The following is a 26,495-nucleotide window of genomic DNA, read 5'->3' as shown; positions in this document are numbered from 1 at the left end:
AAGCTGTGCTCACATTGTGGAGTCCATTCGAACTTCTTATCTTTCTTGAGGAGTTCGGTTAGAGGTTTGGCAACCTTGGAGAAGTTCTCGACAAAGCGACGACAATAGCTCGCTAAGCCTAGAAAACTCCGAACTTGCTTGACCGATTCGGGTGGAGTCCAGTTAAGGACGGCTTGAACTCGCTCAGGGTTAACAGCAATACCTTTACCAGATATTACATGACCCAGATAGGTCACTTCTGACAACCAGAATTCACATTTAGAGAATTTGGCATAAAGGCGATGCTCTCGAAGTTTCTTCAACACTAGCCTTAGATGTTCGGCATGTTCTTCCTCGTTCTTGGAGTAGATGAGTATATCATCGAGATAAACTACGACGAATTTATCCAAATACTCCATGAAGATTGAGTTCATTAACCGAGAAAAGGTGGCTGGAGCGTTGGTTAAACCGAAGGACATGACGGTGTACTCGTATTGGCCATAACGAGTAACAAAGGCCGTTTTAGGAATGTCCCCGTTTCTGATTTTGATTTGATGGTAGCCCAACCTCAAATCCATCTTGGAGAAGACTGAGGATCCAGCGAGCTGATCATACAGGTCGTTGATCCTGGGAAGCGGGTATTTGTTCTTGATTGTGACCAAATTGACAGGTCGGTAATCTACAACCATCCGGTCCGTACCATCCTTCTTCTTGACGAATAGGACGGGGCAAGCCCACGGAGATGAACTAGGGCGGATGAAACCCTTTTTCAAGGACTCATCGAGTTGTTTCTTAAGCTCGGCTAGTTCTAGGGGTGCCATCTTATAGGGTCTTCTAGCAATCGGAACGGTTCCTGGAATGAGGTCTATTACGAACTCAACATCCCTGTCAGGTGGAACACCTGGCAATTCCTCTGGAAAGACATCCGGGAAGTCACGGACTACCGGAACGTCCTCAAGGTCTGGCAAAGGGCTGGCGTTAAGAGAATATAATTGTCGCTTGGCTATTCGGGTCAAAACATTGACTATCTTCCCCGAAGGATGGGTGAGTTGAACAGTCCTAGAGAAGCAATCAATTTTGGCTTGATTAAAGTCTCGGAATTGCTCTTCGACCGTGTACTCAGGATACCAGCGGTATCCAGCCTCAGTCATTACCCTGACCAACTTGGCAGTATGGCCGGGTACATCTAGGCATCGAGTCAGGCGAACCACTTGATTGAGGTCGCGAGTGGCCATCTGAAAGCACAATTATAATGCAAAGGCATTAGAATTTCTAGCAAAATTTTGGCAGCATAACAGCTGTAAATGCTTAAGAAGGATATTGAGACATTTGACAAAGGATTTCGTGCATACTCAACATCATCATATCAAAGTTCCGAAACCATTCTAACAACATAATGTGGTAGTAGAACTGATCTAGGCTGGTAACCATCAAACTTATAAGGTACTACTGATTAGTAACTCGTGATCCTGATAGAGAGAACAGATCCTAATTCCTTAACCCCCGGTGGAAGAATGGACTGACTCAGATCAGAAAGTCATAAGGTATAAGGAGTAAAAAGAGCCTTACGTTCCAACCCACAAACAATTCCCCTACATATAACTAAAGAATTTCTAGACTCAACATCGACCAGTTTGGCTTGGAGAACCTACAGGCAGTCCGGCTCTGATGCCAACGCTGTCAGGACCCCGACTCGATGTCACATCGATCTAGCCGGTAACACCTCATATCACTTTGCGGCCTCACGCACGGTATCCCCACGGGTGTCGTCTTACCTTTGCCCGGGACCGTTTGCGCCTTTTGGCTCACGTATATGATAGTGTCGCTAGCATCCATATGATAAGGAGCCCGGGCTGACATGACTAGTCGTAAACCCAAAGTGGCACAGACTTACAGGGACAGGCATCCATGACCCAGCTTCGAACGTGTCGGTCATCAGCAAGTGGGTCCGGGCTGTAGCACTGGGCTAGCAGGACTCCGGTAAACCGGGCTGTAGCGGGCTAACAGGACTCCGGTACTCAAAGCGTGACATTTCCCCGAAGGGACAGACACAGGAACGAGGAAGGACACATGCCGGCCAGCCTAAGTGTTCCAGAGCAGTAGCAAGCTACCATGGCTCAGCGGTAACACTAGGAGACATTTCCCGGTAAGAGAGGCTACTAAAGATAAACAACTAGATAGTCAGATCCCACACATACCAAGCATTTCAATCATACACACAATATGCTCGATATGTGCAAATACAACGAAGCATCACAACATGACTCTATGACACAAGTACTTTATTTAGGGCTCAGGGAGCCATACATAACATACACAAAGGTACGGGTCTCGCGACCCAACATACAAGTCATACAGTCATACAAGCCAACAGCGGAAGTAACTTGTCTGAGTACAGACAACTAGTAAAATAAAAGAGGCTTGGAAAGCCTAGCTATACTACGTGGTCCTCCACAAGCTCAGGGTCACCACCTGGGTCTTTAGCCTACTCGTTGATGTCAACGTCTACATAGAACCCATCAGAAGGGGTTGCAGCGTCTTCTGTAAAAATGTAGATTATAGCAACATGAGTACAAAGGTACTCAGCAAGACTTACATCAGATCCTACATACATGCATAGTATCAAGAAGGGTTGGTGGAGTTATTGCAGCAAGCCAGCTTTGACTCTTGGCTAGACTATCCTACGATACTCCAACTTGAAATGGTTTTGCGCACACGAGTCCACTATTCACCACTTCAATACACTACCGAGGATCCACCTCCGTCTTCCTACGGAAGAGCCATCCTCGGCACTCACACTTATCTTGAGGCTTTTAGTAGTTCCCATTTACTTGTCTATGAACTGTATAGGCAACCAAGTAGTCCTTTACCGCGGACGCGGCTATTCGAATAGATCATGTTAACCCTGCAGGGGTGTACTTCTTCATACATGTTTTCACCACTTAGCGTCTGCACACGACATGTGCTCGGCAGACTTCAAGCGAAAGCCGACGTGGGTGTAGACCACGACCTACCTAAACACTTAAGCCTCTAGTCCAGGTTTATCGCCTATTCAGGTTCCATCCGCAGGGAGTCCGGCCGAGGTTTCCCATACGGCCCCGAACGATGTGAACAGGGTTCCCGAGATACCTAACGGGTATTCGGTACACCGTGCCACGTACCTACCGCATCACAGCCCACCCCTACGGTCAGCGCTGTCCACGGCCTCCAGTAGGCTACAAACACCAGAAACTACTTGCAACTCCTGGACAGAGAGCTAGGGTGAATAAGAAGTCGAGCGGGGTCATATTTCAGGGCCCAATGTATGGTAGTAGCTGATTCTTAAATCACACATACAGATCTCAGTGCTTAAGGTCGGCTTCAATGAAACAACCCACCATGTACTCCTACATGGCCTCTCATCGATACCTTTACCAAATCGTGTTCACCACACCACTCTCATTACCAACATAATCATTTCACTCCAGCCCATCACCCCGATGAACCAGACCTGACACGACTCTAAGCATAGCAGGCATAGCAAGGTAGGAACAACACATACATATGGCTCAATCAACTCCTACACATGCTAGTGGGTTTCATCTAGTTACTGTGGCAATGACAGGTCATGCAGAGGAAATGGGTTCAACTACCGTAGCACACAGCAGTTTGAATCGCGTTGTCTTAATGCAGTAAAAGAGAGCAGGAGCGAGAACATGGGATTGTATCGATATGATCAAATGGTTGGTTGCTTGCCTGATGGTTCGATGCACGGATACGGTTCTTCGTTAGGGTAATCGCGGTACTCCTCGGGGACAGAACCTGTCGCAAAGGACATCGATACACAAGCATCACCAAACAATGTGCAACAATATGATGCATGCATGAAACATGGCAATATGAGTGTGTTGGGCTAATGCAACTAAAGCCAGAAGGGTTTGAACAAATTTGAATCAAAGATTCAAATTTCCAAATTCAAATATGGCCTTTTAAAGTGCCTTTTCTTGTTCTGCTTAAAACATCAATTTAACTTGTTTGATCATGCATGAAAATAGTACAGATGGATAGATTGGATTTTTCTGATCATTTTTCATATATAATTTGTCCAATTTGGAGTTACAAAATAAAAGTTATGAATTTTTGAAGTTTAAATAATATTCTGGAATTTCCTGATTTAATTTAAATCCAGAAATTCAATTACTGCGTCAGCCTGACGTCAGTGTGACGTCAGCAGGTCAACGGAACAGGTCTGGGTCAAACCTGACAGTGGGTCCCGCATGTCAGGGTGATTATTTTAATTAAAACTTAATTAAAACTAATCCTGTTTAATTAACAGGGCTGGGCCCCATCTGTCATTGACTCAGGGGAGTCAACCAGGGCCCACCCGTGGTCAAAGTCAAAGTCGGCTGCCGGCGTTTAGTCGCCGGCGAGCCCGACGCGGCGGCGGGAGTGGTTTTGGCCATTTCGGCCACCAAATGGACCGCGGAGGCCACCGGAGTGGAGCTGAGGGCAACCCGCAGCTCTTGGCGGAGCCCGTTGGGGTCGGGGTGGCCGGGGTCGACGGCGGCGAGCTCGGCTGCGGCCGCCGGGGTTCGGTCGTGCACAGGAGCGGTGCTGGAGCTCGAAGTCGAGCAAAGCGAGGCGCTAGGGATGCTCTACGGGGTCTTGCGAACTCGTTGGACTCGCCGGGGTGACCAAATGGTCACCGGAGCTGCGTCGACGGCGAGCTCGGCGACGGCGGAGGTTCGGCCGTGGTGGGGAGGAGGCTACGGTGAGGAACGAGGGGAAGGAGAGGGGGAAACGGTGGCGTAGCTCACCGCGGTTGCAGTGGGCGTCGAAGCGGGCTCGGGGACGCGCTGGAGACGGCGAATTCGACGGCGACGGTGGTCGGAGCCCGAAGAGGGGAACGGCGACGTGGCGGCGATGCAGGGCTTCCGGGGAGCTGTGGAGCGGTGGGGAGGAAGAGGGAGTCGAGGCGGAGCTCCTGAGCTAGTCGGGGGAGGGAGGGGTGGTCGGAGACAGCGGCTAAGGCGAACGGCGGCGACGGTGGTGTTCGGCCGGGCGAGGGAGAGAGCGAGGGGAGAGCCGGGGGAGAGTGAGAGAGAGCAGGGGGGAGGCGTGGCGTCGTCCAGGGACACCGAGGCGAGGAGGGGAGGGCAGGCAGGCAGGGAGAGAGGTGGCGTGGCGCGGTGGCCGTGCGCGCGCGCCGGCCACACTCCCCTCCCTCTGTCGGGACGAAGACGACAGAGGAGGGAGGTGGGCTGGGCCGGCTGCTGGCTGGGCCTGCCAGCTGGCTGGGCTGCACAGGGAGGAGCCCAGGTAAGCTTCTCCCTTTTAGTTTTTCTGTTTCTGTTTTTATTTAATATATCTGCAACTTTGTTGAATTAAATAAAATACCTAGGCAACTCCAAAAATCACCAAACTATTTCTGGCCCATAGTTGGATTATTTCCAACATGAAACATTTTAGTTTGGAGATATTTGAGCATTTAAATATTTTATATTATTTTAAATGCCCAAATTCAAATATTTATGATTTAAATCAAAAACCTTAGGATGGCCTAGGAAAATGTGCACCACTTTTGGCAGAGGTTCTGAACCAAGGCAAAAATGATGGGCATTTTAGAAGGGCATTTCAGGTTCATTGAAAAATTATTTTAGTAACCCTAGTTGGTTTCAGAGGGGACTGGGGGTTCTGTCATCCCCATTTCAAGTTTCTGATGAAAGAGTAAACATGATGCAACACTCTAATGCATGACTAGCTAGGGTGTGACAACGTCTTAGAAGAAATAAAGAAAAATCCACACCAAAGATGCAAGCCAGGGGGCCCACACCCTACTCATGAGGGTGGGGGGCGCGCCCCCCTAACTCGTGGGCCCCCTGGTGGCTCTCCGATGCCCATCTTCTCCTATATGAGGTCTTTCGATGAGAAAAAATAAGGAAGGAACTTTTTGGGACGAGACTCTGCCGCCACGAGGCGGAACCTTGGCGGATCCAATCTAGAGCTCCGGCAGAGCTGTTCTGCTGGGGATACTTCCCTCCTGAAGGGGGAAATCATCACCATCGTCATCACCAACGCTCCTCTCATCGGGAGAGGGCAATCTCCATCAACATCTTCACCAGCACCATCTCATCTCCAAACCCTAGTTCATCTCTTGTATCCAATTCTTGTCTCAAAGTCCGGGATTGGTGCTAGTAGGTTGCTAGTAGTGTTGATTACTCCTTGTAGTTGATGCTAGTTGGTTTAATTGGTGGAAGATTATATGTTCAGATCCTATATGCATATTCTTACCCCTCTGATTATGAACACGAATATGCTTTGTGAGTAATTACGTTCGTTCCCGAGGACAAGGGAGAAGTCTTTCTATGAGTAGTCATGTGAATTTGGTATTCGTTTGATATTTTGATAAGATGTATGTTGTCTAGCCTCTAGTGGTGTTATGTGAACGTCGACTACATAACACTTCACCATTATTTGGGCCTAGAGGAAGGCATTGGGAAGTAATAAGTAGATGATGGGTTGCTAGAGTGACAGAAGCTTAAACCCTAGTTTGTGCGTTGCTTCGTAAGGGGCTGATTTGGATCCATATGTTTCATGCTATGGTTAGGTTTACCTTAATACTTTTGTTGTAGTTGCGGATGCTTGCAATAGAGGTTAATCATAAGTGGGATGCTTGTTCAAGTAGGAACAGCACCCAAGCACCGGTCCACCCACATATCAAATTCTCAAAGTATCAAACGCGAATCATATGAACGTGATGAAAACTAGCTTGACGATATTCCCAGGTGTCCTCGGGGGTGCTTTTCCTATTATAAGAGTTTGTTTCGGCTTGTCCTTTGCTATAAAAGGATTGGGACACCTTGCTGCACTTTATTTACTTTTGTTACTTGTTGCTCGTTACAATTTATCCTATCACAAAACTATCTGTTACCACTTATTTCAGTACTTGCAGAGAATACCTTGCTGAAAACCGCTTATCATTTCCTTCTGCTCCTCGTTGGGTTCGACACTCTTACTTATTGAAAGGACTATGATAGATCCCCTATACTTGTGGGTCATCAAGACTCTTTTCTGGCGCTGTTGCCGGGGAGTGTAGCGCCTTTGGTAAGGAAACATTTATATAGTGTGCTGAAATTTACTGTCACTTGTTACTATAGAAAGTAATTCGCCGAGGGGCTTGTTCGGGGTATCTTCACCCCGTCCAGTAGAGCAAAGAGTTGCTCCTCAACCTACTGAACCTATGGAAAATTAAACTCCTTTTGAATTTCCTTCGGGTATGATGGAAAGACTGCTAGCTGACCCTTTTACAGGAGATGGAACAAAGCATCCTGATGAGCACTTAATATATGTGGATGAAGTTTGTGGATTATTTAAGCTTGCAGGTATACCCGATGATGTTGCTAAGAAGAAGGCCTTCCCTTTATCTTTGAAGGGAGACGCATTGGTATGGTATAGGCAATGTGATGATATATGATCATGGGACTATAAAAGATTGAAGCTGGAATTTCATCAAAAATATTACCCTAGGAATCTTGTTCATCGTGATCGCAATTATATATATATATATATATATATATATATATATATATATATATATATAATTTCTGGCCTCGCGAAGGAGAAAGCATCGCTCAAGCTTGGGGGAGGCTTAAATCAATGTTATATTCATGCCCCAATCATGAGCTCCAGAGAAAAATAATTATGCAAAGTTTTTATGCTCGGCTTTCTAAAAACAATCGCAACATGCTTGATACATCTTGTGTTGGCTCTTTTATGATGAAGACTATTGAGTTTAGATGGAATTTATTGGATAGAATTAAATGCAACTCTGAAGATTGGGACCTCGACGAAGGTAAGGAGTCAGGTATGACACCTAAGTTTGATTGTGTTAAACCTTTTATGGATACTAATATTTTTCGTAAGTTTAGCACTAAATATGGACTTGACTCTGAGATAGTAGCTTCTTTCTGTGAATCTTTTGCTACTTATGTTGATATCCCAAAGGAGAAGTGGTTTAAATATCATCCTCCCATAGAAGTAAAAGTAGCGGCACCTATTAAAGTTGAAGAAAAGACTGTCACTTATAATGATCCTATTGTCCCAACTTCTTATATTGAGAAACCACCTTTCCCTGTTAGAGTAAAGGATCATGCTAAAGCTTCAACTGTTGTTCGTAAAAGCAATATTAGAACTTATATACCTCCTGAGCAAGTTAAAGTAGAACCTAATATTTCTATTGTTAAAGATCTCTTGTCTGATAATATTGATGGGCATGTTATTCAGTTCGAAGGTGAAACTCCTAGAATTGCTAAACCTTGTGCTAAAGATAAACATAGACCTGTGGTAGGCGTGCCTATTATTTCCGTTAAAATAGGAGATCATTGTTATCATGGCTTATGCGATATGGGTGATAGTGCTAGTGTTATACCACATACCTTATGCAAAGAAATTATGCATGATATTGCACCTGTTGAGTTAGAAGATATTGATGTCACAATTAAACTTGCTAATAGAGATACTATTGCACCAATTGGAATTGTTAGAGATGTTGAAGTCTTGTGTGGGAAAACTAAATATCCTGCTGATTTCTTGTTCTTACTTCCCCACAAGATAGCTTTTGTCCCATCATATTTGGTAGGCCCTTCTTGAACACTATTAATGCTAAGATAGATTGTGAAAAGAATGTTGTTACTATTGGCTTGGATGATATGGTTCATGAGTTTAATTTCTCTAAATTTAGTAAACAACATCGTGAGGAAGAATTACCCAGTAAGGATGAAATTGTTGGTCTTGCTTCTATTGCCGTACCTCCTAGTGATCCTTTAGAGCACTATTTGCTAGACCATGAAAATGATATGTTCATGAATGAAAGAAGGGAAATAGATGAAGTATTCTTTAAACAGGAACCTATTTTACATCATAACTTGCCTGTTGAAATTTTGGGGGATCCTCCTCCACCCAAGGGTGATCCCGTGTTTGAGCTTAAACCTCTGCCTGATAATCTTAAATATGCTTATCTTGATGAAAAGAAGATATATCCTGTTATTATTAGCGCTAACCTTTCAGAGCATGAAGAAGAAAGATTATTGAAAACTCTAAAGAAGCATCGTGCTGCTATTGGATATACTCTTGATGATCTTAAGGGCATTAGTCCCACTCTATGTCAACATAAAATAAATTTGGAAGCAAATGCCAAACCAGTTCGTGATCCCCAACGACGTCTGAATTCTAAAATGAAAGAAGTGGTAAGAAAAGAAATACTCAAGCTTTTGGAGGCAGGTATAATTTATCCCATTGCTGATAGTGTGTGGGTAAGTCCTGTCCATTGTGTCCCTAAGAAGGGAGGTATTACTGTTGTTCCTAATGATAAAGATGAATTGATTCCACAAAGAATTATCACAGGTTATAGGATGGTAATTGATTTCCGCAAATTAAATAAAGCTACTAAGAAAGATCATTACCCCTTACCTTCTATCGATCAAATGCTAGAAAGATTATGCAAACACACACACTATTGCTTTCTAGATGGTTATTCTGGTTTCTCTCAAATACCTGTGTCGGCTAAAGATCAATCAAAGACTACTTTTACATGCCCTTTTGGTACTTTTGCTTATAGACGTATGCCTTTTGGTTTATGTAATGCACCTGCTACCTTTCAAAGATGCATGATGGCTATATTCTCTGACTTTTATGAAAAGATTTGTGAGGTTTTCACGGACGACTTTTCTGTCTATGGTTCCTCTTTTGATGATTGCTTGAGCAATCTTGATCGAGTTTTGCAGAGATGTGAAGAAACTAATCTTGTCTTGAATTAGGAAAAGTGCCACTTTATGGTTAATGAAGGTATTGTCTTGGGGCACAAAGTTTCTGAAAGAGGTATTGAAGTTGATAAAGCCAAGGTTGATGCTATTGAAAAGATGCCATGTCCCAAGGACATCAAAGGTGTAAGAAGTTTCCTTGGTCATGCCAGTTTTTATAGGAGGTTCATTAAGGACTTCTCAAAAATTTCTCGGCCTCTGACTAATTTATTGCAAAAAGATATACCATTTGTCTTTGATGATGATTGTGTAGAAGCATTTGAAATACTTAAGAAAGCATTAGTCTCTGCACCTATTGTTCAGCCACCTGATTGGAATTTACCCTTGGAAATTATGTGTGATGCTAGTGATTATGTTGTAGGTGCTGTTCTAGGTCAAAGAGTTGATAAGAAATTAAATGTTATTCATTATGCTAGTAAGACTCTAGACAATGCTCAAAGAAATTATGCTACTACTGAAAAAGAGCTTTTAGCAGTTGTATTTGCTTGTGATAAGTTCAGACCTTATATTGTTGATTCTAAAGTAACTATTCACACTGATCATGCTGCTATTAAATACCTTATGGAAAAGAAAGATGCTAAACCTAGACTTATTAGATGGGTTCTCTTGCTACAAGAATTTGATTTGCGTATTGTTGATAGGAAGGGAGCTGAGAACCCCGTAGCAGACAACTTGTCTAGGTTAGAAAATATTCTTGATGACCCACTACCTATTAATGATGACTTTCCTGATGAACAATTAAATGTTATAAGTACTTCTCGTAGCACTCCATGGTATGCTGATTATGCTAATTATATTGTTGCTAAGTTTATACCACCTAGCTTCACATACCAGCAAAAGAAAAAGTTCTTCTATGACTTGAGACATTACTTTTGGGATGGCCCACATCTTTATAAAGAAGGAGTAGATGGTGTTATTAGACGTTGTGTACCTGAGCATGAACAGATTCTACGCAAGTGTCATTCCGAGTCTTATGGAGGACACCATGCTGGAGATAGAACTGCACATAAGGTATTGCAATCTGGTTTTTATTGGCCTACTCTCTTCAAGGATGCCCGTAAGTTTGTCTTGTCTTGTGATGAATGTCAAAGAATTGGTAATATTAGTAGATGTCAAGAAATGCCTATGAATTATTCACTTGTTATTGAACCGTTTGATGATTGGAGCTTTGATTATATGGGACCTTTTCCTGCCTCTAATGGATACACACATATTCTAGTTGCTGTTGATTACGTTACTGAGTGGGCAGAAGCTATTCCAACTAGTAGTGCTAATCATAACACTTCTATTAAAATGCTTAAAGAAGTTATTTTTCCGAGGTTTGGAGTCCCTAGATATTTAATGACTGATGGTGGTTCAGACTTTATTCATGGTGCCTTCCGTAAAATGCTTGCTAAATATGATGTTAATCATAGAATTGCATCTCCTTATCACCCGCAGTCTAGTGGTCAAGTAGAGTTGAGCAATAGAGAGCTCAAATTAATTTTGCAAAAGACTGTTAATAGGTTTAGAAAGAATCGGTCTAAGAAACTTGATGATGCATTATGGGCATATAGAACTGCATACAAAAATCCTATGGGTATGTCTCCGTATAAGATGGTTTATGGAAAAGCATGTCATTTACCTCTCGAACTAGAACATAAGGCATACTGGGCTATTAAAGAACTCAACTATGATTTTAAACTTGCCGGTGAGAAGAGGTTATTTGATATTAGCTCACTTGATGAATGGAGAACCCAAGCTTATGAAAATGCCAAGTTGTTTAAAAAAAAGTTAAAAGATGGCATGACAAAAGGATACAAAAGCGTGAGTTTAATGTAGGTGATTATGTATTGCTATACAACTCTCGTTTAAGATTTTTTGCAGGAAAACTTCTCTCTAAATGGGAAGGCCCCTACGTTATCGAGGAGGTCTATCATTCCGGCGCCATAAAAATCAACAACTTCGAAGGCACAAACCCGAAGGTGGTAAACGGTCAAAGAATTAAGCATTATATCCCAGGTAATCCCATAAATGTTGAAACCAATATTATTGAAACCGTAACCCCGAAGGAATACATAAGGGACACTTTCCGGAACGTTTCAGACTCCGAAAAGGAATAGGTATGTGGTACGGTAAGTAAACCGACTCCAAAACAATTTTAAGGGCAACATTTCTCCGTTTTGGAATATTTAGAAAAATAAGTAGAAATCCGGGAATGACACGAGGGCCCCACGAGGGTGGTGGGCGCGCCCTACCCCCCTGGGCGTGCCCCTTACCTCATGAGCGCCTCGTGTGCCTTCCGGACTCCGTTTTCTTGCACGATACGTATTTTGGTCGATAAAAATTCATTATATATTCTCCCGGAGGTTTTGACTCCCGTATCACGCAAATTTCCTCTGTTTTTGTTTTCGATCTATTGCTGATGCAGATTAGAGCAAGATGTCTTCTCAAGAGTCAATCGGGGAGAGCCAGGTATCTAATCCGGCACCGGAACCAAGGCAAACAGTGACGCTGACCACTTTGGGCCAACAACAGAGGAAGAGGTGGAGGCTGACTTGATGAGGGTAGATGCCATGGAGGATCAAGAAGTCACCTCTCGCCTCCGAGCTGGATTCATGATGGGGGAACTACAGAGCTCAGCTATCCCAAACTCGGTTATCCCTTCTAATGTTAGATTTCTTTCTTATGAAAATATGAAGAGGAGTGTCACTTATTCTCCCGCAACTATGCAACACCCCTGGGTGCAAGGAGCTTTAGCTGTCATAGGAAAGCTTTGTAAGGAAATAATGGACCTCAAACAACAAGTTAATAAGCTTGAGGAGGAGAAACGCATCCTGAGGGGAATCATCGCCAAGAATATTACACTGATAACAAAGAAGGAGACATAATCACACAGGTTTGGGCACTCCCCTTGGCAAACTGCCAAGCTTGGGGGAGGTGCCCCGGTATCATATCACAATCACAACTCCTATCCTTACCGTTTTTCTTAGTTCTATCATATTAGTAGTATCTTGATCTAGTAGAATAAAGTTTATGGGATGATCTAGTTTTGAGTTTTGCTTTATGATCCATCTATGTAATCGAGTCCGTGAGTTATATATAATAAAGATTAGTGTTGAGTCAAGGGCTTGATTATTTTGCCATGATCTTGGGTGAATAAAAGAAAAGAGAAAATAATAAAAAGAAACAAAAAAGTTCATATTGATCTTATTGAGAGTAATGACTTCACATAGAAAGAGTATGATGATTAAAAGTTGTTGGGAGTTGGCAGACATAGCTTTGGTCATTGTTGCAATTAATAGGAAGTAATAAGGAAAGAGAGATTTTCACATATAGATATATTGTCATTGACATCTTTTATGATTGGGAGCACTCATTAAAATATGACATGCTAAAGAGTTGATGTTGGACAAGGAAGACAACGTAATGAGTTATGTCTTTCTTATATATGAGATAAAGTATATTGTCATGGTTCCCCTAACTTGTTGAGCTTGCCTTTCCCCCTCATGCTAGCCAAATTCTCAGCACCAAGTAGAAATACTACTTCTGCTTCCAAAATCCCTAAACCAGTTTTGCCATGAGAGTCCACCATATCTACCTATGGATTGAGTAAGATCCTTCAAGTAAGTTGTCATCGGTGCAAAGCAATAAAAATTGCTCTAAATATGTATGATTGATTGGTGTGGGAGAAATAAGCTTTATACGATCTTGTGATGTGGAAGTAATAAAAGCGACGAACTGCATAATAAAGGTTCATATCACAAGTGGCAATATAAAGTGACGTTCTTTCGCATTGAGATTTTGTACATCCAACCATAAAAGTGCATGGCAACCTCTGCTTCCCTATACGAAGGGCCTATCCTTTATTATTATCTTCTACCTTATGCAAGAGTCATGGTAATCCTCACCTTTCCTTTTTCATTTTATCCTTTGGCAAGCTCAACACGTTGGAAAGAACATGATATATATATATCTAATTGGATGTAGGAGAGCATGAACCATTATTGTTGACATTACCCTTGAGGTAAAAGGTTGTGGGGCAAAACTATAAGCCCCTATCTTTCTCTGTGTTCGATTAAAGCTTCGTAACCACAAGTACTGCGTGAGTGTTAGCAATTATGGGAGACTAAATGATAGTTAAGTATGTGGGCTTGCTTTTTAGCTCTGACATAGACTCTTTCCGATGTTATGATAAATTGCAATTGCTTCAGTGACTGAGATTATAGTCTGTTGGAGCCCAATAAGGTTTATGATTTATACTTTTTGCATTGTGAATAGATCATCACTTGAACATAAGTAATCATATGACAAAATCTATATAAGTTGCTGTTATGAGAATAATCATGATGCCTTCATATCCGTATTTTATTTTTATCGACGCCTCTACCTCTAAACATGAGGACATATTTATTGTTATCGGCTTTTCGCTTGAGGACAAGCGAGGTCTAAGCTTGGGGGAGTTGATACGTCCATTTTGCATCATGATTTTATTTCGATATTTATTGCATTATGGACTGTTATTTCACTTTATGTCACAATACTTATGGCTATTCTCTCTTATTTTACAAGGTTTACATAAAGAGGGAGAATGCCGGCAGCTGGAATTCTGGTCTGGATAAGGAGCAAATATTAGAGACATATTCTGCACAACTCCAAAAGTCCTGAAACTCTACGGAACGTCTCAGAAGAAATAAAGAAAAATCCATGCCAAAGATGAAGGCCAGGGGGCCCACACCCTGCTCACGAGGGTGGGGGGCACCGCCCCCTAGGGCGCACCCCCTACCTCGTGGGCCCCCTGGTGGCTCTCCGATGCCCATCTTCTCCTATATGAGGTCTTTCAATGAGAAAAAATAAGGAAGGAACTTTTCGGGATGAGACTCCGCCGCCACGAGGCGGAACCTTGGCGGATCCAATCTAGAGCTCCGGCAGAGCTGTTCTGCCGGGGATACTTCCCTCCTGAAGGGGGAAATCATCACCATCGTCATCACCAACGCTCCTCTCATCGGGGGAGGGCAATCTCCATCAACATCTTCACCAGCACCATCTCATCTCCAAACCCTAGTTCATCTCTTGTATCCAATTCTTGTCTCAAAGTCCGGGATTGGTGCTATTAGGTTGCTAGTAATGTTGATTACTCCTTGTAGTTGATGCTAGTTGGTTTAACTGGTGGAAGATTATATGTTCAGATCCTATATGCATATTATTACCCCTCTGATTATGAACACGAATATGCTTTGTGAGTAATTACGTTCGTTCCTGAGGACAAGGGAGAAGTCTTTCTATGAGTAGTCATGTGAATTTGGTATTCGTTTGATATTTTGATAAGATGTATGTTGTCTAGCCTCTAGTGGTGTTATGTGAACGTCGACTACATAACACTTCACCATTATTTGGGCCTAGAGGAAGGCATTGGGAAGTAATAAGTAGATGATGGGTTGCTAGAGTGACAGAAGCTTAAACCCTAGTTTATGCGTTGCTTCGTAAGGGGCTGATTTGGATCCATATGTTTCATGCTATGGTTAGGTTTACCTTAATACTTTTGTTGTAGTTGCGGATGCTTGCAATAGAGGTTAATCATAAGTGGGATGCTTGTTCAAGTAGGAACAACACCCAAGCACCGGTCCACCCACATATCAAATTATCAAAGTATCGAACACGAATCATATGAACGTGATGAAAACTAGCTTGACGATATTCCCAGGTGTCCTCGGGAGCGCTTTTCCTATTATAAGAGTTTGTTTCGGCTTGTCCTTTGCTACAAAAGGATTGGGCCACCTTGCTGCACTTTATTTACTTTTATTACTTGTTGCTCGTTACAATTTATCCTATCACAAAACTATCTTTTACCACTTATTTCAGTACTTGTAGAGAATACCTTGCTGAAAACCGCTTATCATTTACTTCTGCTCCTCGTGGGGTTCGACACTCTTACTTATCGAAAGGACTACGATAGATCCCCTATACTTGCGGGTCATCACCTTGCAATAGAGGTTAATAATAAGTGGGATGCTTGTTCAAGTAAGAACATCACCCAAGCATCGGTCCACCCACATGTCAAATTATCAAAGTACCGAACGTGAATCATATGAACGTGATGAAAACTAGCTTGACGATATTCCCATGTGTCCTCGGGAGCGCTTTTCCTTATATAAGAGTTTGTCCAGGCTTGTCCTTTGCTACAAAAAGGATTGGGCCACCTTGCTGCACTTTATTTACTTTTGTTACTTGTTGCTCGTTACAAATTATCTTATAACAAAACTATCTATTACCACTTATTTCAGTACTTGCAGAGAATACCTTGCTGAAAACCGCTTACCATTTCCTTCTGCTCCTCGTTGGGTTCGACACTCTTACTTATCGAAAGGACTACGATAGATCCCCTATACTTGTGGGTCATCAGCTGTTTTCAGTAGAATTGCAATGGTGTTATTTATGTGCAGAAACAAAAGTTCTCGAAATGACCTGAAACTCCATGGAGATTATTTTTGGAAATAATAAAAAATACTGGCAAAGAATCAAGGACAGGGGGCCCACACCCTAGCCACGAGGGTGGGGGCGCACCTGCCCCCTGGGCACGCCCCCTGCCTCATGGGCCCCCTGGAGCTGCACTGACCTCAACTCCAACTCCATATATTTGTGTTCGAGGAGAAAAAAATAAAGGAGAAGGATTCATCGCGTTTTATGATACGGAGCCGCCGCCAAGCCCTAAACTCTCTCGGGAGGGCTGATCTGGAGTCCGTTCGAGGCTCCGGAGAGGGGAATCCGTCGTCGTCGTCATCATCAACCATCCTCCATCACCAATTTCATGATGCTCACCGCCGTGCGTGAGTAATTCCATCGTAGGCTTGCTGGACAGTGATGGGTTGGATGAGATTTGTCATGTAATCGAGTTAGTTTTGTTAGGGTTTGATCCCTAGTATCCACTATGTTCTGAGATTGATGTTGCTATGACTTTGCTATGCTTAATGCTTGTCACTAGGGCCCGAGTGCCATGATTTCAGATCTGAACCTATTATGTTTTCATGAATATATGTGAGTTCTTGATCCTATCTTGCAAGTCTATAGTCACCTACTACGTATTATGATCCGGCAACCCCGAAGTGACAATAGTCGGGACCACTCCCGGTGATGACCGTAGTTTGAGGAGTTCATGAATTCACTATGTGTTAATGCTTTGGTCAGGTACTCTATTAAAAGGAGGCCTTAATATCCCTTAGTTTCTGCAAGGACCCCACTGCCACGGAGGGTAGGACAAAAGATGTCATGCAAGTTCTTTTCCATAAGCACGACTATATTCGAAATACATGCCTACATTACATTGATGAATTGGAGCCAGTTCTGTGTCACCCTATGTTATGACTGTTACATGATGAACCACATCCGGCATAATTCTCCATCACTGACCCAATGCCTATGAGCTTTCCATATATTGTTCTTCGCTTATTTACTTTTCCGTTGCTATTGTTATCATCACTACAAAATACCTAAAATATTACTTTTGCTACCGTCAAGGTTGTTAGAATCACGATTCTGTTATATGATTCTACGACTTTACGATCCAAACTTACCCATCTGATTCTACGATTGTAGTTCATAAAATCTACGTTTCTACGATCCTGGTAGTGAAGATTCTACGATTTACGATTCTACCATCAGAGCTCCGATCTGATTCAAAATAGCGATTCTGACAACCTTGGCTACCGTTACCTTTTGCTACCGTTATCACTACTATCATATTACCTTGCTACTAAACACTTTGCTACAGATATTATGTTTCCAGATGTGGTTGAATTGAAAACTCAGCTGCTAATACTTGAGAATATTCTTTGGCTCCCCTTGTGTCGAATCGATAAATTTGGGTTGAATACTCTACCCTTGAAAACTGTTGCGATCCCCTATACTTGTGGGTTATCAAGACTATTTTCTGGCGCCGTTGCCGGGGAGCATAGCTCTATTCTTTGAGTCACTTGGAATTTATATCTGCTGGTCGCTATGAAGAACTTGAAAGACGCAAAAACAAAAATTTACCCCTCAACTACGAGGGGAGGTATGGAACTGCCATCTAGCTCTGCACCTGATTCACCTTCTGTTTTGAGTAAGCTTGTGACACCTAAACCTGCTTCTGCTATTAATTCTGATATGTCACATATTATTGATGATGCCAGTTCTGCTATGCATGATACTTATGATGAAACTACGTCTATGCTTGATACTAATGTGCCACTTGGTGAATTTCTTGATGAACAACTTGCTAGGGCTAGAGAGAATGAAATTATTGAAACTGATAATATTGATGAAAGTGATGATGAAGGCTCTCCTAATAAATATGAATTGCCTGTTGTGCCTGAGGTCTATGTTATCGATGAAGAAACTGAAAGAGACTTTCTTGCATGCAATGATAGAAGTGATCTTAAGAAATTATTAGCTAAGCTTAAACAAAAAACTCTGGATGCTAGAATGAGATATGATCCTGCTTATGCTACTTCACCTATCTTTGTTACTGATAAGGATTATGAATTCTCTATTGATCCTGATATAATTACTTTGGTTGAATCTAATCCTTTTATGGCTATGAATCTGAAACTGTTGTGGCACATCTTACTAAATTAAATGATATAGCTACCCTGTTCACTAATGATGAGAGAACTTGCTACTTTTACATCCTTAAAATATTTCTGTTCTCATTAAAGGGTGATGCTAAGATCTGGTTTAATTCTCTTGATCCTGGTTGTGTGTGTAGTCCTCAGGATATGATTTATTACTTCTCTGCTAAATATTTCCCTGCTCATAAGAAACAAGTTGCCTTAAGGGATATATATAATTTTGTGCAAATTGAAGAAGAGAGTCTCCCACAAGATTGGGGAAGGCTTCTCCAATTACTTAATTCTTTACCTGATCATCCTCTTAAGAAAAATGAAATACTCGATATCTTTTATAATGGACTAACCGATGCTTCCAGAGACCACCTCGATAGTTGTGCTGGTTCTGTTTTCAGGGAAAGAACACCGGATGAAGCTGAAATTTTATTGAATAATATGTTGACAAATGAAAATAATTGGACACTTCCTGAGCCAACTCCTGAGCCTATTCCTAAACCAAATCCGAAGAAAAGGGGTGTTCTATTTCTCAGTGCTGAAGATATGCAAGAGGCAAAGAAATCTATGAAAGAAAAGGGTATTAAAGCTGAAGATGTTAAAAATTTACCTCCTATTGAAGAAATACATGGTCTTAATTTACCGCCTGATGAAGAAATATATGGTTTTAATCCATCACCTATTGAAGAAACACATGGTCTTGATAACCCGACACAGGCAGTAAAGGTAAATTCTCTCTATAGATATGATAAAGCTGAAATCCCTCCTACTAAGTTTGCTAGCCAATGTTTGGATGAGTTTGATAGCTTTATGGTTAGGCAAGAAGACTTCAATGCTTATTTTGGTAGACAATTAAAACAAAATGCTTATATGATTGAACACTTGGGTGATTATATGTCTAAAGTTAAAGGTGAACTTAAACTCATTAGTAAACATGCTTCTATGGTTACCACTCAAGTAGAACAAGTACTTAAAGCTCAGAATGATTTTCTCAATGAATTAAATAGTAAGAAAAATGATAATGTTGTTAGAGTTATGACTAGAGGTGGTAAAATGACCCAGGAACCTTTGTATCCTGAGGGCCATCCTAAGAGAATTGAGCAAGATTCTCAGAAAAATAATATAGATGCACCTAGTCCTTCTAAAAAGAAGAAAAAGAAAAATGATAGGACTTTGCATGCTTCTAGTGAACCTGTTATTAACACACCTGAGAATCCCAATGATATCTCTATTTCTGATGCTGAAACACAATCTGGTAGTGAACATGAAACTAGTGATAATTTTAATAATGATGTTCATGTTGATGCTCAACCTAGTAATGACAATGATGTAGAGATTGAACCTGCTGTTGATCTTGATAACCCACAATCAAAGAATCAACAATATGATAAAAGAGACTTTGTTTCTAGGAAACACGGTAAGGAAAGAGAGCCTTGGGTTCAGAAACCCATGCCTTTTCCTCCTAAGCCATCCAAGAAAAAGGATGATGAGGATTTTGAGCGCTTTGCTGAAATGATTAGACCTATCTTTTTGCGTATGCATTTGACTGATATGCTTAAACTGAATCCTTATGCTAAGTACATGAAAGATATTGTTACTAATAAAAAAAGATACCGGAAGCTGAAATTTCCATCATGCTTGCTAATTATACTTTTAAGGGTGGAATACCTAAGAAGCTAGGAGATCCAGGAGTACCAACTATACCATGCTCCATTAAAAGAAACTATGTTAAAACTGCTTTATGTGATCTTGGAGCCGGTGTTAGTGTTATGCCTCTCTCTTTATATCGTAGACTTGATTTGAATAAGTTGACACCTACTGAAATATCTTTGCAAATGGCTGATAAATCAACTGCTATACCTGTCGGTATTTGTGAGGATGTGCCTGTTGTGGTTGCAAACGTTACTATTTTAACGGACTTTGTTATTCTTGATATTCCCGAGGACGATAGTATGTCTATTATTCTTGGAAGACCCTTTTTGAATACTGCAGGGGCTGTTATTGATTGCACAAAGGCAATGTCACTTTTCATGTTAATGGTAATGAGCATACGGTACACTTTCCGAGGAAACAACCTCAAGTCCACAGTATCAATTCTATTGGAAAAATTCCATCGATTATTTTTGGAGGTTTTGAATTTCCTCTTCCTACTGTCAAGAAGAAATATGATATTCTTATTGTTGGGGATGTGCATATCCCCGTTGAGGTAACCTAGTGTTATTTGAAAATTCTCCGGTTCCATGTTACTCGGAATGAGTTTGTTAACAAGACTTGATCAACCTTGTTAGTGGATTCCTTTTGATGAGCATGAGATGGATGAATTTAGAAAACACAACTCTCTGTACCCTTTTTGTACTTTCTGTTATTTATATTAAATAAAGCAAAAATAGTAATTTCGGTCTATTTTCTGAATTATCCGTGCAATATAAAAATACCCCGAAAATAAAAGTTCTCCAAATGCCCTGCCAATTTAATATGATTTTTTCTGGAATATTTGAGAATATCTAGCACTGAGAACACAGCAGGAGGAGCAAGCACCTGGCCACGAGGGTCCAGGGCGCACCCACCCCCTTGGGCGCGCCCCCTGCCTCGTGGGCCTACGTTGGCTCCCCTCCACTTATTCCTGCACCCACACACTTCTTCTTCCTCCCAAAAAATCACCATCCAGCTCAAGCACGAGTTCTAGCTCATTTTGCTGCAATTTTCGATCTCCTTGCTCAAAGCACCTCTCACAAAACTGCTTTGGGGGATTGTTCCTTGGTATGTGACTCCTCCATTGGTCCAATTAGTTTTTGTTCTACTGCTTTATTCATTGCAAATTTGTGCTGCCTAGGTGACCATGTTCTTGAGCTTGCATGTCAAATTTATATGGTTCCAAGTAGTTCTAATGCATGATATAGGCTCTAGGCACTTGTAGGAGTAGTTGCTATCAAGTTTGTTGAGCTTGGTTTACTTTTATTTGAAGTTACTAAAAATTTCAGAATTTTTCAGAAAATAATGAAGAGATTTTTGAGGGGCTCATCGAGCCGAAGCTCGAAGGAAAAGCAAAATGAAGAAGCAAAGAGGCCCAAATATAATCTGCCTCGCACCGCGGAGGTTCGACCGTGTGAATGGCCTTCCGATGATTTCTTGAGAGCAACCGAGATTTATGATGATTTTTATGAATTGGCTAAGAATGCAGGCCTCACCGACTTCCTCCACGACCAACGCGAACAGTATCTCTTACTCACCAATACTTTTGTGCAAAACTTCTACTATTATCCTAGGGAATCACCTCCTTCAGTAGAGTTTCATTTATATGATGTGGTTAAGAAGATGTCACTATATGAATTTTGCAGGGTTTGCAAAATACCTTTCGAGGGTAGCTTAGAGGAACCACATCGTAGAGATGTGGATGGGTTTATTGACACTATCACTGTAGGGGAAACTAGGAAAGTTTCCGATGCAAGAATCACTAGCATACATTTTCCTGTTTTACGCTACTTTGCAATATTTGCTAGTCATTGCTTAATTGGTCGCGGAAACTGTGGAAACCTTAGTGTTCCTGATATTATTATTTTGTTCCATGGTTTATTCCGTGACGTCTCTGTTAGTATGGGCGGTATTATTGCCAAACGGTTAAGTCTGAACTGTACAAAGGGCCCCATCTTTGGAGGTGTCTATGCTTCACGCCTTGCTACATACTATAACATACCTATTAGGCACTAGGAAGAGAAAGAAAAATTGTTGCCTACTGTTTATTTAGATTATAAGAGTATGGTAGCACATGATTTTATTGTTAAGAATATGGAAAATTAGCTTAAATACAAATTGTTATTTGATAAACATCATCCTGAGACTATTACCCTGCCTGCTCCTTCCTTGTTTGATTTATCTGCAGGCAAGTACCTTGTTCCGTTGGAGGCCATTCACGCCTACCGGAACCCTACATCAGCTGTAGAGCCAGAGCCGGAACCACAATTTGAGCCTCCACGATAGTCTGATTACCAGTGGGATCCGGAGGTGATTGCCAGCCAGTGGCAATCTGAGTATCCATCACAGTACGACCCCAGTTACAACTTTGGATATCCGCCAGCCCAGCCGTGGCCATAGACCAACTTAGGCTAAAACCCTAAGCTTGGGGGAGTACGTATCTCTCATCGACATTACATTTTTGTTCACACACTCATGCTAGTTGTCGGTGCTCATACTTTTTCATTGTAATATCCATGCTAGTTTATTTTCTTTTTATTCTTTCTTCTTGTGTGTTTGATAAACCTTAAGAAAAACCAAAAAAATAGTTGTAGCTTTTAGCTAGCTTTAATTTCTATGCTTGTAGTAGTAATTAAAAACAAAACCCAAAAAGATTTCATGTTCTTCTTTTGCTTGTTGGGAGCTTTCCCGTGTAGATAGTTTTATTTCTTTTCTTTTCTTTGGGGGTCGATAGGAGAAGACCATAATTAAATTGTTGAAGTGACTCCTATATACATTATTGTTGATTTAACCAAGAGTCCATATTGCCTTGTCTTCTCCTGTTTATTGAATGCTTGCAGATTCCAGCTTAGTCCAATGCACGTGCACTGTTATTATTATTCACATCATTCGGTCGTGCAAGTGAAAGGCAATTATGACGATATATGATGGACTGATTGAGATGGGAGAAGCTGGTATGAACTCGACCTCTCTTGTTTTTGTAAATATGATTAGTTCATCGTTCCTGATTCAGCCTATTATGAATAAATATGTTTGCAATGACAATTAGAGATTATAGTTGCTTATGTCATGCTTAATTAGCTAGGAGCTTATAATGGTTTACCTTGCGTGCCAACATGTTATTAAAATGGTTGTGATGTGGTATGATAGGGTGGATCCTCTTTCGAACGATCCGAGTTGCTTGACTTGGCACATGTTCACGCATGTAGTTGAAACAAAATCAACATAGCCTCTACGATATTTATGTTCATGGTGCATTATATCCTACTCATGCTTGCATTCGGTGTTGATTAATTTTAATGCATGTTCATGACTGTTGTCGCTCTCTAGTTGGTCGCTTCCCAGTCTTTTTCTAGCCTTCACCTGTACTAAGCGGGAATACTGCTTGTGCATCCAATCCCATAAACCCCAAAGTTGTTCCATATGAGTCCACCATACCTACCTATATACGGTATCCACCTGCTGTTCCAAGTAAATTTGTATGTGCTAAACTCTAAACCTTCAAATAAACATTCTATTTTGTATGCTCGAATAGCTCATGTATCAACTAGGGATGTCCGTATCTTCCATGTTAGGCGGGTTATTCTCAAGAGGAGTGGACTCCGCTCCTCACTCACGAGAAAATGGCTGGTCACCGGGATGCCCAGTCCCATGCTTTATGCAAATCAAATCAAAATAATTGCAAACAAAACTCCCCCGGGACTGTTGTTAGTTGGAGGCACTCGTTGTTTCGAGCAAGCCATGGATTGATGCTTGTTGGTGGAGGGGGAGTATAAACTTTACCATTCTGTTTGGGAACCGCCTATAATGTGTGTAGCATGGAAGATATCGCCATCTCTTGGTTGTTATGTTGACAATGAAAGTATACCGCTCAAAATATTATTCACCTCTATTTCAAAATCGAGCTCTGGCACCTCTACAAATCCCTGCTTCCCTCTGCGAAGGGCCTATCTATTTACTTTTATGTTGAGTCATCATCCTCTTATTAAAAAGCACCAGTTGGAGAGCACCGCTATCATTTGCATTCATTACTGTTAGTTTACATTGAGTATGACTTGACTGGATCTCTTTTACCATCAATTACAATGTCTAGTCAGTCCTTGATCTTTAAAGGTGCTCTGCATTTATGTTTTGCGGTCTCATAAAGGGCTAGCGAGATACCATCTTGTTATATCATATTATGATTGTTTTGAGAAAGTGTTGTCATCCGAAATTTATTATTATTGCTCGCTAGTTGATTATGCCATTGATATGAGTAAACATGAGACCTAAGAGTTATTGTGAATATGGTTAGTTCATAATCTTTGTTGAAAACTTGAATGCTGGCTTTACATATTTACAACAACAAGAGCAGACAGAGTTTGTAAAAGTTTTTCTTTATCACTTTCAGTTTGTCAACTGAATTGCTTGAGGACAAGCAAAGGTTTAAGCTTGGGGGAGTTGATACGTCTCCGTCGTATCTACTTTTCCAAACACTTTTACCCTTGTTTTGGACTCTAACTTGCATGATTTGAATGGAACTAACCCGGATTGACGCTGTTTTTAGCAGAATTGCCATGGTGTTATTTATGTGCAGAAACAAAAGTTCTCGGAATGACCTGAAACTCCACAGAGATTATTTTTCGAAATAATAAAAAATACTGGCAAAGAATCAAGTCCAGGGGGCCCACACACTAGCCACGAGGGTGGGGGGCGTGCCCCCTGCCTCGTGGGCCCCCTAGAGCTCCACCGACCCCAACTCCAACTCCATATATTCGTGTTCGGGGAGAAAAAAAGGAGAAGGATTCACCGTGTTTTACGATACGGAGCCACTGCCAAGCCCTAAACTCTCTCGGGAGGGCTGATCTGGAGTCCGTTCGGGGCTCCGGAGAGGGGAATCCGTCGCCGTCGTCATCATCAACCATCCTCCATCACCAATTTCATGATGCTCACCACCGTGCGTGAGTAATTCCATCATAGGCTTGCTGGACGGTGATGGGTTGGATGAGATTTATCATGTAATCGAGTTAGTTTTGTTAGGGTTTGATCCCTAGTATCTACTATGTTCTGAGATTGATGTTGCTATGACTTTGCTATGCTTAATGCTTGTCACTAGGGCCCGAGTGCCATGATTTCAGATCTGAACCTATTATGTTTTCATGAATATATGTGAGTTCTTGATCCTATCTTGCAAGTCTATAGTCACCTACTATGTGTTATGATCCGGCAACCCCGAAGTGACAATAGTCAGGACCACTCCCGGTGATGATCGTAGTTTGTGGAGTTCATGTATTCACTATGTGTTAATGCTTTGGTCCGGTACTCTATTAAAAGGAGGCCTTAATATTCCTTAGTTTCCGCAAGGACCCCGCTGCCACGGGAGGGTAGCACAAAAGATGTCATGCAATTTCTTTTCCATAAGCACGTATGACTATATTCGGAATACATGCCTACATTACATTGATGAATTGGAGCTAGTTCTGTGTCACCCTATGTTATGACTGTTACATGATGAACCACATCCGGCATAATTCTCCATCACCGATCCAATGCCTACGAGCTTTCCATATATTGTTCTTCGCTTATTTACTTTTCTGTTGCTATTGTTATCATCACTACAAAATACCAAAAATATTACTTTTGCTACCGTTACCACTACTATCATATTACCTTGCTACTAAACACTCTGTTGCAGATATTAAGTTTCCAGGTGTGGTTGAATTGACTACTCAGCTGCTAATACTTGAGAATATTCTTTGGCTCCCCTTGTGTCGAATCAATAAATTTGGGTTGAATACTCTACCCTCGAAAACTGTTGTGATCCCCTATACTTGTGGGTTATCAGAGCCCCATGTCAGCAATGCAGTCATTGAACATCTGCATTCGAGGGAAGTTCACCAAATTATTGCTCTTGTCTTCTTCTGACCGGATGAGGTTGAAATCACCTCCCACCACAACCGGAAGCTGGGCGGCCACCACCTTCCTACGGAGCTCACCGAGGAAGGCCTCCGAACGGCAGTGGTCGGCTGAGCCATAAACCGCAATGATTTCCCATTTGAAGTTTAGGGCCCGCTCGAAGATTTCCATGCTCACGAAGAACTCGCCCCTATCCATGCTACCCACCTCAAAGGTGGCATCCTTCACCCCTAGGAGGATGCCACCCGAGTGGCCCGTAGTCCCACTAGAAGGGAGCCAGTACCAAGCAAATAGGTTGGAGCTCAAGTGCTCGAGCTCCGACAGAGAGAATTCCGTACGCATTGTTTCTTGGATGGCCATGATGTCGATTCGTTCAGTTCGCATATACTCTATTAGTTGGCGGCGTCGGCCATCTTGGCTGAAACCGCAGATGTTCCAGAAGAGGGTCCGCATCACGCATCCATCGGGGGCTGCTTGACCCCAAGACATGTGAGGCGTTCCGGGTGCAGAGTGCAGCAGTGCGAGAGCGGGTGCGGCTGCGGATATCAACCGGGTC

Source organism: Triticum aestivum, chromosome 4A (assembly GCF_018294505.1).
Source record: "Triticum aestivum cultivar Chinese Spring chromosome 4A, IWGSC CS RefSeq v2.1, whole genome shotgun sequence".
NCBI classification, from domain to species: Eukaryota; Viridiplantae; Streptophyta; class Magnoliopsida; order Poales; family Poaceae; genus Triticum; species Triticum aestivum.
The sequence above is the reverse complement of the archived record's forward strand: the minus strand, read 5'-3'. Positions refer to the sequence as shown.